The 19952-nt window shown below is 39.3% G+C and overlaps 2 long non-coding RNA genes across 2 annotated transcripts; both read right to left on the bottom strand.

The window, feature by feature from the left end:
* Positions 1-3902: 3902 nt before the first annotated feature.
* LOC150039937 (uncharacterized) lies at positions 3903-9111 on the bottom strand. The gene is made up of 5 exons (XR_016534167.1): positions 9004-9111; positions 6945-6995; positions 6027-6080; positions 5212-5262; positions 3903-3987 (listed from the first exon to the last, which is right to left on the bottom strand). It is a non-coding gene; the product is annotated as an uncharacterized LOC150039937 (long non-coding RNA).
* Positions 9112-14692: 5581 nt separating this feature from the next.
* LOC150039938 (uncharacterized) lies at positions 14693-17141 on the bottom strand. Its single transcript, XR_016534172.1, has 3 exons — positions 17099-17141; positions 15064-15148; positions 14693-14772 (listed from the first exon to the last, which is right to left on the bottom strand). It is a non-coding gene; the product is annotated as an uncharacterized LOC150039938 (long non-coding RNA).
* Positions 17142-19952: the final 2811 nt, after the last annotated feature.

Genomic DNA, 19952 nt, shown 5'->3' on the forward strand with positions numbered 1-19952 from the left:
CATGATGACAGGGCTGTATATTATAAGGGATACTTACATGACCTTGATCTTTCATACAAATAGTTCTGCTGCTCACTAGCCTCTACGTCTGTTTCTTTCTGCAATCTACTGCAGACCTGTGGGGACTTGTAGCTAGTGGTTTAGGAGCCATGCTGCTTACCACCTGTGTTTCAGCATGTACACTCTCAGTGATGCAAGCAGTCCAGAATCAGAGGGTGCCTGGTCCCTCCCGCCTGGAGTAGGAGATCCCAGATACTCCCGGCGAGTGGGGCCTGTCTCAGGACACCATTGGCTGATGGTCGCATTCAGGGAGGTCCCTATTTGATGACATGACAACCACCGCTTGATCTGTATTTAGCCATCGCGTTTTCTAAAATAAACTTAGATCTGCACTGAGAGTCTGGTGTCCAGATTCTGTGTTCCTGTGATTAGTCGTGGGCTCTGTCACCATCTTACCCCCGCCTAGAAGTCTGAGAAAGACCCCAAAAACTGGTGCCCAGACGTGGTGCACAACTAGCAGGTAAGTGGACCTCTATAAGCAATTATGTGGAAAGGGATCTTGGAGAGCAGGCACCTTCACTTTTCTCATAGACAGCTTGAGCAAGTTTATGAAATTTTTCTCTCTCTCTCTGTGAGGGATTGGAGGTAGGATACGGGATGAGTCCATGTGGAAAAGGGGAGTCCGGCAGGTCAGAAAGGGGAGCACATTGGTGATTTGCCTCATTTCTTCCCCATCGTGGTCGCTATTCTGAGTTGCCTCCGGGGTTCAGTCACCTTGGCTCCGGCGCCAGTCGGGAGACCAGCACCCCCCCGGAAGAAGGCTGCCAGCCACAGCCAGCTGACCTGAGTTCTGCCTCCACCTTTGCGACCTCACCAGTATGACCTAGGACACCGACCTATCCAGAAAAACCACCCTGAATGACTGCTCTGCTGGCTGTGGATGCCACAGACTCTGCCTCCACACTCTCCTCAAAGCTACCTCATCCTATGTCTACCCTGGCATGGGACCGTGATATGATTATGAACAATACAATCAGAGGAACTGCAACGCTATTGTCTTCCCTCAAAGCATGCTGGGGAGTACATGGGGGCTGTGACTCCTGTTAATGCCAGTCCCATCTTAAACCCACCTAGCCCTAGTTCTCTCTAGCCCACCACACTCATTTCCACAGCAGCAGGACCCATGTTTGCTTTAGCTAAGTTGGTTGAGTTTATCCAGGCTTGCCTGGATGCCATCTAGCTAATATCTTTGCACAAGGTTTGGGCCCCATCCTACATTCCATTATGAGTGTCCACAAATAAAGAAAAAGGGGAAACTGTGGGGTCTCCTATCTAGTGATTTAGGAGCCCCGCTGCTTGCCACCTGTGCTTCAGCATGTACACACTCAGTGACCCAAGCAGTCCAGAGCCAGAGGGCACCTGGCCCCTCCCACCAGAAATAGGAGTTCCCGGGTACTCCTAGCAAGTGGTGCGTGTCTCAGGACATCATTGGCTGATGGTCATACACAGGGAGGTCCCCATTTGGTGATGTGGCGGCCACCACTTGAACTGTATTTAGCAAACTGCACCAAGAGTCTGGAGCCTGGTCTCCAGAGTCTGTGTTCCCGGGATTATTTGTGGGCTCCGTCGCCATCTTACCCCCCTCCTAGATGTCCAAGAAGGACTCCAACACAGACCCATAGATAATATACTTCATATTTTCTGAAGGAATATGTTATTAATGTGAGCAGTGTAGATGAAGCATATTGCTCATGACCTGTTCTTCCCTCACCCAGTTTCATCTGAAGACAGATGTCATCCCCTGACACATCAGTGACAAGCATGACAGTTAAAATGACACTGCAATTCCAAACCCTCAAGAGGGTCGTTTTACAAATTTGAACGACTTCTTCCTTTCTCCTCTTGTTTCATCCTGCCCACTTCCAATCATGTGCTCTACACACTTAGCTATCATTAACTCATGTGTTTTGTGTGTTCACACATTATAAATATCTCTGCATATGTATATATGCACACTTGTGATAACATACATTTGATCACATATCAGATCTGATATATAAATTCTTAAATATTGTATAAAAATGATTCTGAAGCTTATAGCTACAGGAACCTTACGCCCAAATAAATCAATTACTTGGAAGTTTGTATATGACTTTACAATTTACTGAGTTGTATAAATTTATGATGCATTAAACACCTATTGCATATAGGAAAATGTTTACTTCCTCTGCCTTTCTTCTCAGATGCAAAAAGAATACAGCATTTGGTGATGGTTTCTGTTACCTCCCGATTCAGTTTGTTCTCCTAGTATACATCTCTTGTATACTATTTAAGTTCTTGATCCCAGTGTCTGTCACTAACACCGAAAGTTCAACATCATAAGAGAATTCACGCTGTAACCCAAGGGCCATAAACTAGAGACCTGCAGCTGGGCCTCTGAACAATGTACACTGGGATTGAGGTGTCTGCTATCAATATGGACAAAAGTACATAGATACTGTTATTGAATATAACTTTGGAAAAGCCAATCACTGCATTTCTTTGATGAGTCTGGTAAAAACTGACCTTGAATATTCATGTATATCATCCTAATTCATATCTAACATCTTTAACTAGAAATGAGTTTTCCTGTGATAGTGACCTGAACATTAAACTTCTGCAAAGGAAAAGCTGATGGATTCATATTGAAGGACTTATCATCTTAATACCAATGCATAGTCCCCCTTTTTAAGTACAATTACACTCTAGAGGGACACATCTTCATTGCAACCAAGAAATTTCTGATTAAGTCCCTAGACTAACTTCTTACATCCATCCATATCCACCAGAATAAACATGAAACACGTATAAATGTGAGGCGGAGTTCCATCAACAGTGATGATGAGTGGGTACTTGTAGAACCAGCTTCACCTGCTGTTGAAGGTTCCTCTACGCCCTGCCAACTGCAGCCTGTTTCTGGCTCTTTCCAAATTCTTTGTTTCTTGCTCTTTCAGGATTCTTTTGTCCTTCACCCAATCTGAAAAATCTCATACCAAAGCATTTTGAATGAAATGTTCTTTTAGATTGTGTGGGTGTTTTTACAGTGTCTTAAACACAACAGGGACACGAAACATTGCTTTCCTGGCATGTTTCTCTTTTATCCAGATAAGTTTCTGTTTTATCCAAAGAAACAAAGTTAGAAAGACTCCTATACACCCTGTATTCAGATCAGATAGAAACTAGGTTAATGGTGTTCTTTAGTGCTGGAAACCTCCATGAACATCACAATTCTCAGTCTCCACATTTGTCTACTTGGATAGCTATGTTCAGTATCCATGCAAGCTAGGAAACTCAATTGGAGGCGTCTTAGAGAAATTAAACTCTTCTACTTGCAAAAGGTAAGACTTTTCCCTAAAAGTTAAGAATACTGTGGCCCAATAAATCTACCTGATCTGATGGAGAATAACCTCTTCTGGTTTCAGTTCAACTAATTTCAATGGAAATCAAGACTTGGATATCATCTAAATATCAACATTCTAGGTGGCCTCTATTCCCTGGTGACTTTCCTGCCGCTAACATAGGGACAAGGAACAGAAGTCTAGAAGCAGGGCTACCATTGATTGTGGTTGCAGGCATCTATAGAAGGAAGGATATAGTCTTCCTTCATGAGCCATATAGACTGCTAGGATTACTTTTTTGTTTCAGAAAGGGATTCCCAGCTGCCTGGGCTCATGTGACTAGCTGACAGGCACTGTGGTGATCTAAGGATTTGAGATGCTAGTACTTGACTTCATAGCACCCCATGAGCCAGTGTATTTTGATCTACTCTATCATTTTCTAATAAGTTTCAAACCAGTTCATGATTACCTGCAGATATGGACAGACAGTCCTGTGTAGTCTGAAGACACATTATCCTCCAAAATGATATATTACTAAAAAAAATCAACTCACCAATTACTGTTGTCTTCATTAGAATGAAAAACAACCGTTGTTAAGTCGTTGTCTTCACTGTGGACATATTAAACATATACAAAAATCAGGTTGCACCATGTTGGAAAAAAATCACACATTTTTTTCTGACACTACTAGGTATAGAAATTATGATCTTGAGTATGCCACCCAAGTATCTGCCAATGGAGCTGTATCTCTAGCTTTTCTGTCCCTAACACCCCTTATCTCCAGTATTCAGGTCTCAACTCAGAGCACTATCTGTGATACTCTCTGTTCATGGTATGTGAATCTTTGTGCCTAGGCTTGCTTGATCCACTTGGGCTTTCACCAGAATCTACAATGGATGTGCATGCTTTTGGTTCATATGTATAATTATATCTACACAGGTGGCAAAGATCAGAGGACAGCAATATGAAAACATCCAGGGTAGAAATTTATTTTTGTAATTGTCCATCTCCAAGGATCCAGTAAAATGTTGCACTGTATGTGTGGTTCCAGAAGCAGAGCCTCAGGTATAAGCAAGAAAGCAGAATATTCCTGAAGCCCTGACTAGAAGCCATAGTATCAGAGTACCCCCATTCCACATGCTCGTGGACCCAATCTGTCTCCAAACTCTTTTATTTGAAATGTGAATTTTTTCATGATCCCTGTATTCACATGTGAGCAGTAAGAAGTAAAATAAAATCATAATGCCATGGATTCATCTCTTTCAACAGTATAAATGCTGTCTATAAAGTGTTCATAGTGTCACCAACCTTAGAACCACAGTGTTTAAAATGTGGCATGAAGTGGACAGTGAAAATATTATGCATAAATTAAAGTTTTGGATCTAGAGAAAGAGCACACCCATCAGAGAACTGGGCATAACCAGCAAAAATATGGGAAAGAGTTGTACAAGAGGTTATTTACCCCTTTCACAATGAAACAAACTTGTAGTCTCTTTGGTATGACATTTTATTTCTTCACCTTGAAAAATTCATTTGGTCAGAACAAATGCATGGAATTGTGTGTCACTGCTGTAACACCAAAGGAACAAATCTAATTCTAGTAGGATCTCATATATCAGCAAGGTGTGGATTGTCTAGGAATTTTGCTTCACTGCTTACTAAAATAGCGAAACACTTTTCTGAGACTCGTTTCTCATTTATTCAACAACCATGGAAAAGGAGTAATATTACAGACAAAAGCTGCACTGAGAACATTTTGAAAATAATTCCCAGAAACACTCTGTTTAACAACCATGTATATTTACATATCTTTATCTACATATAGATATCTGACCTTTTTGTCAATTCTTCGTTCCCAACTTCTGTTGGATCTTTTCCATTCATGCTAGAGGATTAAACGATAGAATCAAATGGCATGTGAACTCATAGTCTTAGTTTTTTATTCAAATTGGCTACAGTTTACCTAACACAAATAAATTCATAGGAATAGAAATAATACATAACTTAGCAAAATGAACAAAGGTATTTTCATTTTTCCCTGGAAAGGAAAATTAATTTCTTTTGTAAAAGAAAACTTTTATGCATGATTAAAGTCTTTTTCTTTCCTAGTAAACTTAGCACAATGCTATTGATATTATGCAGTTTAATGCTAGTTGGAACTCACTTCAGAGGAACTCAGTGCTTTAGAACTTCTAATTTTCTGCATTCTAAGTCTGCTCTACTCCCTCTGTCCTTTCATTTATTTGGTTATTTTTTTAACTGCCTCTCACAAATGGACAAGGAACGGTAGCCTAAGAAGAAGGATTCTCATCAGTTCTGATAGTGGGTATCAGAATTCTGGAGAATGAAAAAGATATGTTGTTCTTTTCACTGAGAAACCATTAAGACCATTCTCACTGTTTCTAACTGGGATTCTTACCACTGTTGGCTCTGTGAAAGCTGCATGCAGGCACTGATATGTAAATAAGGATTTGGTTGCTAGGTTTCACTTCAAAGCAGACCATGATCAAGTGTGTGTTCATTTATGCTATCATTCTCTATTTCAATACACACAAGGATTACATGAGAACTCTCTGAGAAGCTGCCATATTGATTGGGCATTGTACTTACATTGAAATCAGTTTAACTTTCAGATGATAGACAACTCACCAAATGTCAATGTTTGAGTCACAAACCGCAGTGGCTGGAAACGTCGTGACATCACTAGTAATGAAATAAAATTAGAAACAGATAATTGAGTTGGACCATGGAGAGGAACTCAAACACGTTTTATACAAGCTTGATATCGAAATCATGGCCTTGCTCCTGCTAGGAAAATGTTCTGCCACTTGAGCTACATCTACATCTCCAGCTCTTGTGTTCCCTCAAGTGATTTTCTCTGGTACTGCAGTGCAAAACTGAGAGGCATGTTATTAAATGAAAAGCAGTATTCTATTTTGCCATAGAAATGGAATTGTATCTCTTGGGGATATTAAATATGGACCTCAGAAAATTAAAGGTTTCATCCAAGATGGAAGAATTTTTCTCAGTACATCTACCACAATGCCTAATTCCATCTTGTGTAACTTTCAATGCAAGTCAAAGGAACTCAACCCTGAATTCCCTAATTTTCTGCTTCCTCCATTCCTTCAGTAATCTGGGATATCTTTACTGATTTCAACTCTCAGATAGAAACAATGGACAGTAGGCCAGAAGCAGGAATTCCATCAATATAATGGTGGGCTTTTCAGTATCACCATTCTGGAGAATGCAGGGTCAATCCACACTCAATAAGAACTTTAATACTAGGCTCTACACACCATTTCACCACAGGGTTACTTCTGAGTAGGACTGTCACCTCCGTTGGCTAATAGAAAGCAACATACCAGCACTGACATTATGAAAAATTTGGTTGCTTCCTAGACTACAGAGCAGCCAATCCACCAGTGTTTTTTGACCAATTCAATCATCCTCTATTTGTGTCAATATTCAAAATGACTTCATAAAGATATTCCTAGGCTGTCTTTATAATCTGTATTGTCCTCAGACTCCAAAACGGTTGTACACTGAGATGTCAAATCAACTCACCAAACATTTGCGCTCGGTTCAGATATGAGGACCTCTAATGTGTGGTGCTCACTATAACAAAATACAAAACATAGAGACAATTAAGTGGGACACTGGGAGAAGAAACAATGCATTTCCCTAAAAGGTTGGGGGTTTAAACTATGGTTTTCGCTAGATATGCATTTGAGTTGTGTATCTAACTGTTCTATAGCTTCAATCCCTGTCTCTGAAACTGCAGCTTAAAGTTTGGGCCCAGTGCTTGCAGCTTAAAGTTTGGGCCCAGTGCTGAATGAAGCTTCTGAGGACAGAAGATTGCTTTTGTCTATGCTGACTCAATCATCCCTTGCTGGCTGTGCTCTCAGGATGATCTGGCATGGGTAGATGAACCACTGTCAGACCCCTGTGATCTACTGGATCATGTACTGAGAGAACTGAAGACAGATGACAAAACAAAGTCACTAAGGAAAAGAATGTGTCTGAAAGGCTAATTCAGTTCAGCAGCAAAATGCTGATGAGGGAATGTACAGATCAAGAGTGGAAGCAACACCCATGGCACAAGAAGAAAAGGAGCACAAGGCCAAATACCACAGCAACTGCACAGGAACACACACACACACACACACACACACACACACACACACACAATTGGTAATTTCCTTGATGAAGAATGTGATCTTGTGAGAAAACCCAGCAACTGTTCATTTCAACAATTACCATCATGTCTTGATGCCAAGACTTTAAGGCTTTACCCAAATAAATGACGTCTGTGCACTATTCATGGAGTCAGAAACCTTCGATTCACATTTATGAAAAAGTTGCATTAACTGTACAGAAGAACATGGCATCTGCCAAATAGGATAGAAATCTAAAGGAGGAGTGGATGGGCCAAACAATTGTCCAAACCAGAAGGGAGACTTTGTGGAGACATTCCCTTCTACTGTCTCGAACAAGAGACAAATGTTCACAGCCACTTTCAGACCTATAATCCCCAGTCGTGGGAGGTAAATTGTTAGTGCACAAGTTCTTCCTTTGTGATCCTTTGTTACTGCAGTCCTAGAAAATGTGTACAAACCCTTCGATCTGTGTCTCATGCCCAGGTGGTCTGATCAGAGTTTTCTAAGAGTTCCCTTCACTGCTCACAAGGACCGGGAGAATTCACTTTCTTCTGGAGTCTGAGTCCTTCACCCAATTTTCAGAAGGATGGAATGGCACAGACAAAATCGCACTGCGTGACACTCCAATAGTTCTCCACATTCTATGTGCTCAGTCTCTGAACATCTTTGTACACACGTATATCCATATTCTGGTATCTGTTATTTTATGCTAACCTCTCTAGATATACGTGTGATCTGCTTTGAATCATTAAATTATACACAGTAAAACACTGGAAATTCCTAAAACTATTTTTCACCCAAATTTGGTACAATTCATCAAAAACAATCACAAAATATACTATTTTTGGAAGGGGAATTTCCTAGAAATGAGGTTCTTGGTCCAAAGAAATGTTGACCTCTGATAAAGAAATCTTTTATAAAATGATTGACAAAGAATTCTTTCCTTATGGACATATATTGTGGATTTGTGTCTTTCCTTATTTTCCATTTCACTTGCTATGCAGGAAATCAAGCTGATATACCATCTACACTGCTGCTTCCATGACTCCCTCAGTTCCCACTTGCTGGTGCTACTGTTGGCTGTCTTTCTAGCCTCCTTGATTGATAGAAAGATCTGTAGGCTCCCATCCAATGTGATAGTATGCCTTTCAAGGTAACAGAGGAGTGGAGTATGAAGAAGTGATTCAGGTTCCATTAGTGTTTTTTTTTAAGTGAAATCTGTTTCCAATACATTCAATTGGTGTGAGCTTTATAAATGAACTATGACCATCTTCATTTCCCTTTATAGATCCTACTACTTGACTTTCAAAGAAAACAGGAACAATTGTCTTTTGACCTTTTCTATTCTTATTTATGTCAAAACTTAAAACAAGGATGTACTGATACTGATCGACTGTCATATATATTGTCTACGGTTACAACACTTTACATTGTTTATCACTCAGTTGACAAGTACATGGACTCACCATATGTTGAGGGCCGGCCAGGACTGGGATACATTTCCCCTCTGGGTGTCAGATTCCACACTGTGAAGAAATTAAACACATACACAAAAATTGAGCCAGAACAGTACAGAAAAATATCTACATTGGTGGGTATTGAAACCATGGTCTTCTCCATGCCAAGCATGGGATCTGATATTAGAGCTCCACCTCCACCTCTGCTATCCCGGCCAGGCCTCTCTGCAGTACTGAGTTTTGACTTCAGACCCTTGGGTTAGATGAAGCTGCATAGGAGTGATTCGAGTTTTGGCAATGCTGCCTCATCATGTGAACCTCTGTTTTCTCTTAGCATGGCCAGGAATGGACTGGTGAACCACTGGCTCAACTCAATAATAACATTTCCTAGAAGATCTGATGATAGCAAGTGGAAGGCACTCAGAGTAGAAATGGCTTTGAATGGCTATTTCCAATCCTGCAGCAAAACATTGGACTACAAATGTGGAGTTTGAGTGATAATGCGTTATATTAGAGCACAGGAGCAGAGGGGCATGTCATAATACCAGTGCATAATCATATGAATACACATAAACACACATAAACACACATACACACACACACACACACACACACACACAGACAAACACATAGGTTACACAGTCCATAATTTCTTTGGTTGAGTATGTGATTTCTTTGGAACACCCAGTCACTCTTCACTTCAGCAATTAAAATCATGTCTTGATCCCAAGACTTTAATGATTCGCCCAAGATAAATGATGTCTATACTCTATGCATCCACTCATAAACCCTGGATTCATATTTGTCAAAAAATTAGCATTGGGATGGGAGTTTGGCCTAGTGGTGGAGTGCTTGCCTAGAATGCATGAAGATCTGGCTTCAATTCCTCAGTACCACACACATAGAAAAAAAAAGCCAGAAATGGTGCTGAAGCTCAAGTGGTAGAGCTCTAGACTTGAGAAAATCCAAGGACAGGATTCAGGCCCTGACCTCAAGCCCAGGACTGGACAAAAAATGTTAGTATCTACTGTACAGAAAGAATGGCATGTGCCAAGTAGGTCAAAAACTAGAGGATGAATCCATGGGCAAGAAAACTACCACAACAAAATGGGACTTTGTGCTTCAATTATTTTCTTCATCCTTGAGTCAGAGCCAAGTGTTCATGGGCCCTTGGAGAACTGAATCCCCTCAGTGCTCTCAAATACATTGTTAGTGCAGAAGCTACTTCATTGTGATTTGTCACTGAGCTCTAGAAAACATACACAATCCATTGGAATAAAGTCTCATGGAGGTGATCTGATTATAGATTTTTCTAAGAGTTCTCTTTATGTCTCACTAGAACAACAGGAACTCCATTCTCCTCATTCATCTTAGTCATTCACCCAACTCATGAAAGGATGGAATGGCACAGATAAAAGTGCACTACTGTGACATTCAAAATACTTCCCACAAACTTGATGCATACTCTCTGTACAACTTTATACACATACCTATCTATATTCCAGTATCTGGCCCTCATGGCTGACTTCTCTAGACATACATTTCCTTCCCCTTATGATCACTACTTTATCTTTAAATTATGCACAGTCAAATACTATGTTAATTCTCACACCTACTTTTTTCCCAAAGTATCTATATATTGTATATGCAAGAGAGTACTTCCTGAATTTTCCTGGAAAATGATGCTTCATTCTGTAATAAATGTTCACCTCTGCCAAACAAAGTTTTTATGCAACATTGGCCAAGAGATCTTGCCTTATGAATCTACACAGTGTTGACTGTGGCTTTGTGGCTTCCCTTATTTTCCATTTCACATGCTATGTAGGAAATCAAGATGACATATCCTCTACATTTCTGCTTCCGTAGCTCCTCTGTTCCCTACTTGGTTGCAGTATTAGTGGCTGTCTGTCCTACCTCTCTGATTGATAAAAGGATCTGCAGGTCCTCTATCTGATGTGATGCTGAGTCTTCCAAGGTAACATAAGTGTGGGGTATAAAGAACTGATTCAGGCTCCATTAGCTACTTTGTATGTGAAATCTGATTCCACTCCATTCAATTAGTGTGAGTTTCATATATTCACTGTGACCATCTTCATTTATCTTCGTAGATCCTGCAACTTGACTTCCAAAGAGAATAGGAACAGTTGTTTATTGGTGTGTTCCATTGTGGCCTGTTTATTTTCAAAACTGAAAACAAGGTTGTACTGACACTGTGTGCCTGCCATGGGTATTGTCTATGGTTACAACACTGCATATTGGTTAGCACTGTGATGAGAAGTACACGGGGGACTCACCAGAAGTTCAGGGCCGGCCAGGACTGGGACAACTTTCCCCTCTGGGTGTAAGTGTCCACACTGTGAAGAAATTAAACACATACGCAAAAATTGAGTCTAAAAAGTAAAGAAAACTATCATTTTCTATCTACAATGCTGGGTATTGAAACCATGGACTTCTCCATGCCAAGCATGGGATCTGCTACAGGAGCTACCCCTCCACCTCTGCTATCCCTACCAGGCCTCTTTGCAGTACTGAGATTTGACTTCCGAAGCCTGTACTAGATGAAGCTGCAGGGGATGAGACTAGCATTTGGCAACGCAGTCTCATCACATGAACCACTGTTGTGCCCTCAGCATGGCCAGGAATGGATTGGTGAACCACTGGTCAACTCAATACTGACATTTACTGAGAGGACTGATGATAATAAATGGAAGGAAATCAGTACAAATGGCTTTGAAAGGACATTTCCAATTCAAAATATTGGCAACAAAATATTGGACTGGGAAGGAAATTTGAAAAGAAAACATCAGACTTAAGCACAAGAGCAGAGGGGCAGATGTCATAACACCAGAGTACCAGCACACAAACACACATATAAACACACACACACACACACACACACACACACTCACACACTCTCCCTAATTTCTTTGAGAATATGATTTCTTTGGAACACCCAGTCACTGTTCATTTCCACAATTAAAATCATTCTTGATGCCTAGACTTCAAAGCTTTACCAAAGGTTATTGATATCTACACACTATTCATTGAGTCATAAACCTTGGATTTAGATTTTGAAAAAGTATTCACTGTACCGAAAGAATGTGGTATTTGTACACAATGGAATTCCATGCTGCTGTCAGAAAGAATGACATTGCCCCATTTGTTAGGAAATGGAAAGACTTAGAAAAAATCAGATTAACTAAAGTAAGCCAGACTCAAAGGAACTTAGGCTCAGTGGTTTCCCTCATTTGTCATAATCAGCGGAAACCTTGGGCTGTCCTAGCAGAGATTTGCAATAGGGCAAAACCTTGATACAAAAGGCCATATAGTAGGACGCTAAATGAAAGGATCTCTAGGATATAGAAACATAAGCCATATAATGAATGATTGTTGTTCTTAAGGTACTATGTTATCTCTTATCTCTTTTGCTGTCCCTTGGTTATCTCGTATTGTTACAGTATCTCACTTTGTTACCTGATATATCAGATATATTTGTTTTTGGTTATTTGAAATTGGATAGGGAAGGGGGGGAAACAAGATGAAGGGTGGGGGTGGGGGGGAGGGAAATGAGGACCAAGACATGTGAAAGGTTATCAATGTATGTGAAGTGATGCACCATCTATCTGGCAAATATCATGTAACCCTTCTATTAATTACGATAAAAAAATATATGAAAAAATAAGAATGGCATATGCCAAGTAGGGCAGCAATCTAGAGGAGGAATCATGGGCCTGACAATTGTCCACAACCAGGAAAACAGGGAAAAGGGATCTACAAGGAACTTCCTTTTCCTCAGCCCTGAGTAGGGGCCAAGTAGCTGTGGGCCCTTTGATTTGAGCCCTATATCCCCCAGTGTTGTGATGTAAATTGTTACTGCGGAAGCTACTTTTTCTGTGATCATTTGTCATTGCAGTCTACAAAATGTGTACAGCCCCTCAGAATAGGGTCTTATAAACAAGCTATCCTATCAGAATTTTCTAAGAGTTCTCTTTACTGTTCACTGCAACATCAAGAACCCCATCTCCTCACTGGTGTCTCATTCACCCAAATTTAAAAGGACAGTATGGCGCAGATAGAGCTGCACAGCTGTGACATTCAGAATAGTTTCCATAATGCAGGGATCAAGTGACTAAAGTCCTAGCTACTCAGGAGGTTGAAATCTGAGGATCATATTTCAAAGCCAGCCTTGCCACTGTAATTTCCAATGAGACTGGAATCTCCAGCTAGCCACCAGAAACCCGGAAGTAGTGCTATGGCTCAAGTGGTATACCCTGCCTTGTGCTGAAGAGCTCAGGGACAATAGCACACAGGCCCAGAGTTCAAGTACCCATCCTACAAAATAAAATCAAAGAAAATAATCGGTCCTACATACTTATTTAGTCTCTGTATATCTTCATACATATGCCTAACTATGTTCATTATTTGACCTATCATAGCTGACCTCTCTAGATAGAGATGGGATCTGCTTTAATCATTAAATTAAGCACAGTCAAATACTATGTAAAATCCTATATATACTTTTTAATTTTTGCTAATTCTGGAGCCTAAACTCAGGGCCTGGGCACTGTCCTTGAACTTTCTCAAGGCTAGCGCTATATCACTTGAAACACAGCACCATTTCCAACTTTTCCTGTGTATGTGTTACCAAGAAATAGAACTGAGGGCTTCCTGCATGCTAAGCAAGCACTCTACCTCTAGGCCATACACCTGGCCCTTCCTATATGTACTTTTTCACACAAATTAGCTGCAATTCACTGAAGACTAACTATAAATATGATATATATATACATATATATATATATATTCAAGAGGGTATTTCTTGTGTTTTCCTAAAAAAGAGACTTTGGGATCTAACTAAATGTTCATCTCTAAAAAACAAAGCTTTTAGACAAGACTGATGAAGAATTCTTTCTTTGTGAACCTACACCAATGTTTTCTGTGGTTTTGTTGTTTCCTAGATTTTCTTTCCCTTGCTATGTAGAAGCTGAATCTGATATATCACCCAAATTCTGATTCCAGGTCTCCTCTTTTCCCTTTCGCTCGTTATGTAGAAACTCCAGCTGATATGGCTTTTAAATTTTGTATCCGTGTTCACTGTTTTCCATTTCACTCATTATAAAAAAAATTCCAGCTGATATATCATCTAAATGTTTGATTCTGTTTCCCCTTTACTCCTTGCTTCCACCAATACGAGCTTTCTTTCCTGCCTGTCTTATGGAGAAAAAGATCTGCACAGCGGAAGCAAGATTCCTATCCATCATGATGGTGGTATTTCAGGTGAAATAGTCCTGGCTTTTGACACATTTATCCTGATTCCTTTAGCTACTTCATATCTGAATTCCTCCTCACTTCAAACTAGTCATTGTGACTTGAGTGCCTGACCTGTGATACTCTTTTAGCTCCTCATAGTTAACTTTAGAACAGCCTATGAGAAAGTTTCTTTTGACCTCTTTCCTTTGGTATTTTCAAAACAGATAACAGTTACATGATATGGTTGGGCAGTAATATCAACTTTGTCTTGGTACCATATTTCAAAATGATTTTACTTTCAGATGACAGGTAAATCCACTCACCAATTGCTCATGCTGGATCAACAGCTGCTGCCAGAGCCCAGTTTACATGGACTCAGGCATGCCTATCACAGCATCTCAACTGCAGTATTTTAAACAGAAGGAAGCCTGGTGGTGCTGGCATACGTTGGTACTTCTCCTCTGTAGGAGATAGAGCTGAGGCTCAGGGTTGAAGCCAGCCGCAGCCAACAGTCCCTGAGACTCTCATCTGCAATTCACAAACAGAAATGGAGATGTGGCACAAAGTATCTGAAAACTAGCTCCAAGCAAAAGAGCTCAGGGACAGTGCTAATGTCCTGAATTTTAAGTACCAAGACCACAAAAAGAAAAAGAGAAAGAAAGAAAGAAAAAGAAATGTGTTTAATTTGTGAATGTGTGACATAACATTTCCATAGAGATGACATTTATTAACAAAGAAAGTATAGGTATATTCTCAATTTCATCAGCCAAGCTTGGGACTTTTACTCATGGTTTAGCATCTTTGAATCCCATGACTTACATATTACATTTGTTGAGGGTCAACACTGCTACAGTGTAATCCGGATATATCTCAGTATAGTATCACTAGGTAACAAACCATTCACCTAAGAGAAGGAAAACACAGAAGAATTTCACACTGATTTGTTGAAAATATACTTAATATACCAAACATTATGGAAAGTCATGCACACAGAACTCTTTTAGGTGGTGGTGAGCCTTTTAAAATCTATAGCCTATGAAACCTTGAAAGCTATAATTCTTCAGAGTTGACCAATCCTGGGAGAAGTACATTCTGCAATTACTTTTCATAGTTCTGTTACAGAACAAGAGAAGAAAAATTTTTGAATCAACAAACTTTCACTGATATACAAGGCACCTTTACAGATAATGCATTACTTCACAGGACATAGAGATGTAAATAAATCCATTATTAAGAGAGTTTATATCACAGTTATTACGGATTTTCTACTTGGAAACATTTTATAATAGAAATAAAAAGGATGAGAAATATTGTACATTCTATAATATTTCACAGAGTGGGTACATGTTAAGATAATACAATGTCAATGGGAAATAAAAAGATATTATAATCCTAGCTACTAAGGTGTTCTGAGGATCTCAATTCAAAGAAACCTAAAAAAACAGCCAGGAGACTCCACTTATCTAAAAGGAAAAAAAGCTTCACTTGAGAAAGGGTATCAATGTATGTGAAATAATGCACCTTCCATCTGGCGAATGTAATGCAACCCTTCTATTAATTACAATAAAAATATATGAAAAAAATATATATGAAAAAAAGCTGAAATTGGACCTGTAGCAGATGTCATAATTCACTAATCCTGGGTGCAAAAAAAGTTGTGAAAGCATTTAAGATCCCTGATTAAAACCCCAGTGTTACCACACATTCAAAACATATGTACATACACACAAACACACCCACATACTCAAAATTGTCCAATAATAATAATAATATGATATTTACACTAAGGCATCCAGACACATGTAATACATTCCTACACTCTTCAAAAGAAAAAGTTACATGAAAATAAGAAAATTCTTCTTGTAAAAATATATAAATAAATACATTTAGGTAAAAAACTGGTTCTGACTTTTAGATCTGGAGCAGACACTTGTAAAGCACATTGTATCCAGCCATACCATTTCATTCAGAAAGGAAACAGAACTCCCAATGCTTGCAGTCCCTAGTCCTTAGGCCCTAGCCATGGGAGCCAGAAGAGGTCAAGGCAGAGCAAGTCTTGTAGCCAGCCCTGCTTCTGCTGTGGAGCTGTGACAGAACTGTGAAGAGCTTCAGGTACCCTAAAATAATTAGGCAAAAGGACTCAAACTGTCTCCAGCCTTTCAGTTTGTAAACAGCTAGACACAGAGGAGGATCAAACTCTGTCACAAATTTAAATCATAGCTGATTTTCCTGCTACCTTTCAGGCTAAGAACTTTCTTTTCTTTTTCTTTTCATTCCTTTTGGTTCATCACTTCCCCTAAACCCAGTTTGTTAAGATAAATCTTCAGAGGAAATGAGCTTTAGGTGATTGACTAATCAGAAATCCCAGGTATTCAGGAGCTGAGATCTGAAGACAAGAAGTTCAAAGCCTCAAAAAGCTTCGTGGAACTCTAATCTCCACTAACCAGCAAAACTTGTACATGGAGTTGTAGCTCAAGTGGCAGAGTGGTAGGAGTTGGAGAAAAAAAAAAAGCTAAGGAACAGTGTCCAGGCCCCAGTTTCAAGTCCCCATACACACACACACACACACAGACACACACACACACACACACACACACACACACACACACACACTTTATTCAGATAGCTACAAGGCAAAGCCTTCATATGTAAGAACCAGAGAGATCCCCAGTCAGCTCTCACTCCTCCAAGTCCCCTCCAATCAGCCCCTTCTCCTCCTTACATTATCCAACAAGCCCTCCCTCAAAAAACTCATTCTTTTTACTTTAATCCCTATGGAAAGGATGGGAAGAAAGTCCAATGTCATAGAGAGCAAACCCTATGATAGACAGACTGCCCTTGCTCAGACCCTTACCTTGTAGAGCAAACTCTACTCATATAGTTGCTCCTATGGCAACCCCAAACAGAATGCACTGGTCATCTTTACATCACTGCAGAATGAGGAATGGAATGTTCGAGAATTAAAGGCATACCAGTTCTCCTTAAAGACAATGGACTGAAATTGGAAAGGACATAAGACCAAAGTCGAACACTACAGTAAAATAGTTTCAACACATAGAATACCTCACCTTTTCTTTTGCCTCTATATTTAATGTGGAGAATTTTTCTGTTAACCCAAACTTGAAAAATGATTTTTGAAATAAGAGTCTGGGAGATTGGCCTAGTGGTAGAGCATTTGCCTAGCATGCATGAAGACCTGGATTTGATTACTTGGTTCATACCTAGAAAAAATCCAGAATTGGGGTGTTACAAAACCATTTATTAGCTCAAAATTCAGCCAAAAACTAGATATGTTTTTAATTTGGCAAAACTAGTGGAGCTTGTTCCCATGGAATACGCTGGCATACCAGAATGCATAAAACAAGTTGATCAAGAACTAAATGGAAAACAAGATGAACTGAAGAGTGAACAGTAAGTTTGGCCTCTCATCCAGACAGAAGTGAAGAATGTGCTGATGAAGCAGTGCCCTTTTTACTTTTATTTTTATGTAAAATGTTACAAAATTGACTTTTCTTAATGGACTTCTGTATTAGGAACTGTTCACTGCTGTATTGGTTTGCAGATATTTACCAAAATGCTTCCATATCACTTAGTTGAACTAAGGACTTTGAGCTAGTCACATAAGGTGTGCTATAAAGTTTTTGTGGAATTCTGTTTGGCAATACTGTAAATTACATTATGTTTCCAAGTCATAGAACACCATTACATTGTTGTTTGTGATGACACATTTAATAGAAACATGAAAAATTTGTTCTGCATTGAAATAAATTTTATTTTTGCCTCCAAACCCAGTTTAATTACATAGAATAATCCTATTACGAGTAGCAAACTATATGTCATATACTAGACATAGATTTACTTAGTAAACTTAATATCCAATATATTTGAAGGCCATACTTCAGAGCCCTTCATATGAGGTCTTTTTTCAAGAGTGGCCTAGATTAGTAAAATTAAACCAGAAGTGAGCTAAGCTTTTAAGATTCATTCTCTCTCCTGTACTGAACACATTATATCTATGGTTCTTTGTTTTTTAGAAATTCTTTGTATAAACTTTCTTTTACAAAGGGATTCTTTTTAAAAAATTTATTCCTGCTAAGTCAAATCCAGTTATAAGAGATATTGAAGCATTCCAGGGGTTCCCCAGTAGCCTCTTATCTTTGATCCAAGATGTCCATTCTGTATTAATGTCACTACAGTGAGTTAAGCCAAAGACTTTTACTTAGGCATTCCTTCTGAGTTCAACACATCAGAATTATGAATAAAAATCATTTTGGGTTTCATTGTAATTGCATACGGTATATGGAGGACATCTCAAACTGTCACTCATCTATATGTCTTCATCATCTTAAAATGGACTGAGCTTTTGGGAGGTGGTTTTCTACTACATTTAGGACTTGGCTCTTCAAAGAGTTTCAAAAATACAAAAAATAATTTCAGAAAAAAAAAAGAAAAAGCCAGGAGTGGTACTGTGGTTTAAGTGGTAGAGCTCTAGCCTTTAGAAAGTCCAAAGACAGTGCTCAAGCCCTGAGGTCAATCCCAGGACTGGCAAAAAAGAGATTTCTGAAATAAAAAGCTTTACTAAACTCTTACAAACTCTAATTAAAAATAAGTGTTAATACTAGTTCCAATTCCCTACTGAGAATAGGTAAAAGGAAAATTGCCCACCTAGTGAAGAGAACCAGGGTGTTTCATTAATAGAAAGAATATCTGGAAAGAATACTAAAATATTATACTGCATCAAATGAAAAGGAAATCACACACAAAGGGAGGAAAATCTTGAACTGATAAAAATTTGCCCTTCCTTGATTGGTTCTTAAGGAGAAGTACAAAGTTCTTGGTGACTAACCTTAAGAATACAGGGACTCAGTTGAAGCATTGTCCCCTTTTCTCTAGTTTAATGTTGTTGATGTACTCTGTTTTTCTCTTTACTCCTCCATCCTACAGTCAGTAACAAGTTGAGAAGTCTCAGAATCCTCTTATCACCTATTATGTATTCTGATAAATATATTACATTGATCTGTGTCTTCCACTGTCGGTTGGGTAGAATGACTAGAAGGCTGGATATTTTCTGACCCATATTCAATTGGGGTCCACTAGGCAAGAGCGATAGTGAGGACTTGGGGAGGAATAGTTGAATCGCTCACGCTCTCATTTCAGAGAATTGAGAATTTATATGGCTGGGTATGGGGGCTGTAGCTTGCCATCTTATCTATTGAGAAGCAGAGACTGGAGACTGTGGTTCAAGGTCAGCCAAGGAATACTAGTTCTTGAAAGCACATCTGAACTAACTGTTATTATCCTAGCTCCAAGGGAGACACAATGGCTGGGATCCATGTTGCACGCCTATCCTACCCAGCAAGGTGAGTGCACAAAGCTCATCTGGACCAGACACAAAGCAAGAGCTGCCTCCCTCAAAAAGAAATGAAAAGAAATAAATCACTGCAAATTAACATTTTTAACACTATACATCATAGTTATGGTTGAATACAGTAACAGAGGAAAATTAAATGAAATAAAGCTAAAATGCCCTGGATATGACTCCTTGGAGATTTCTATGAAAAAAAAATTACCACAAAGGGGGACTCAGTAACCCAACAAATGGGCAAACACACGGAAGAGACATATCTTGAAAGAATACAATCAGGAAGAAGTCTTCAAAAATTCCTTGCCCTTAGAGAAATACAAACCAAACGTGAGAACTTCTCCAA

The sequence above is a fragment of the Megascapheus bottae genome, unplaced genomic scaffold, assembly GCF_031878675.1.
Source record: "Megascapheus bottae isolate mThoBot1 unplaced genomic scaffold, mThoBot2.hap1 HAP1_SCAFFOLD_43, whole genome shotgun sequence".
Classification (NCBI taxonomy): Eukaryota; Metazoa; Chordata; class Mammalia; order Rodentia; family Geomyidae; genus Megascapheus; species Megascapheus bottae.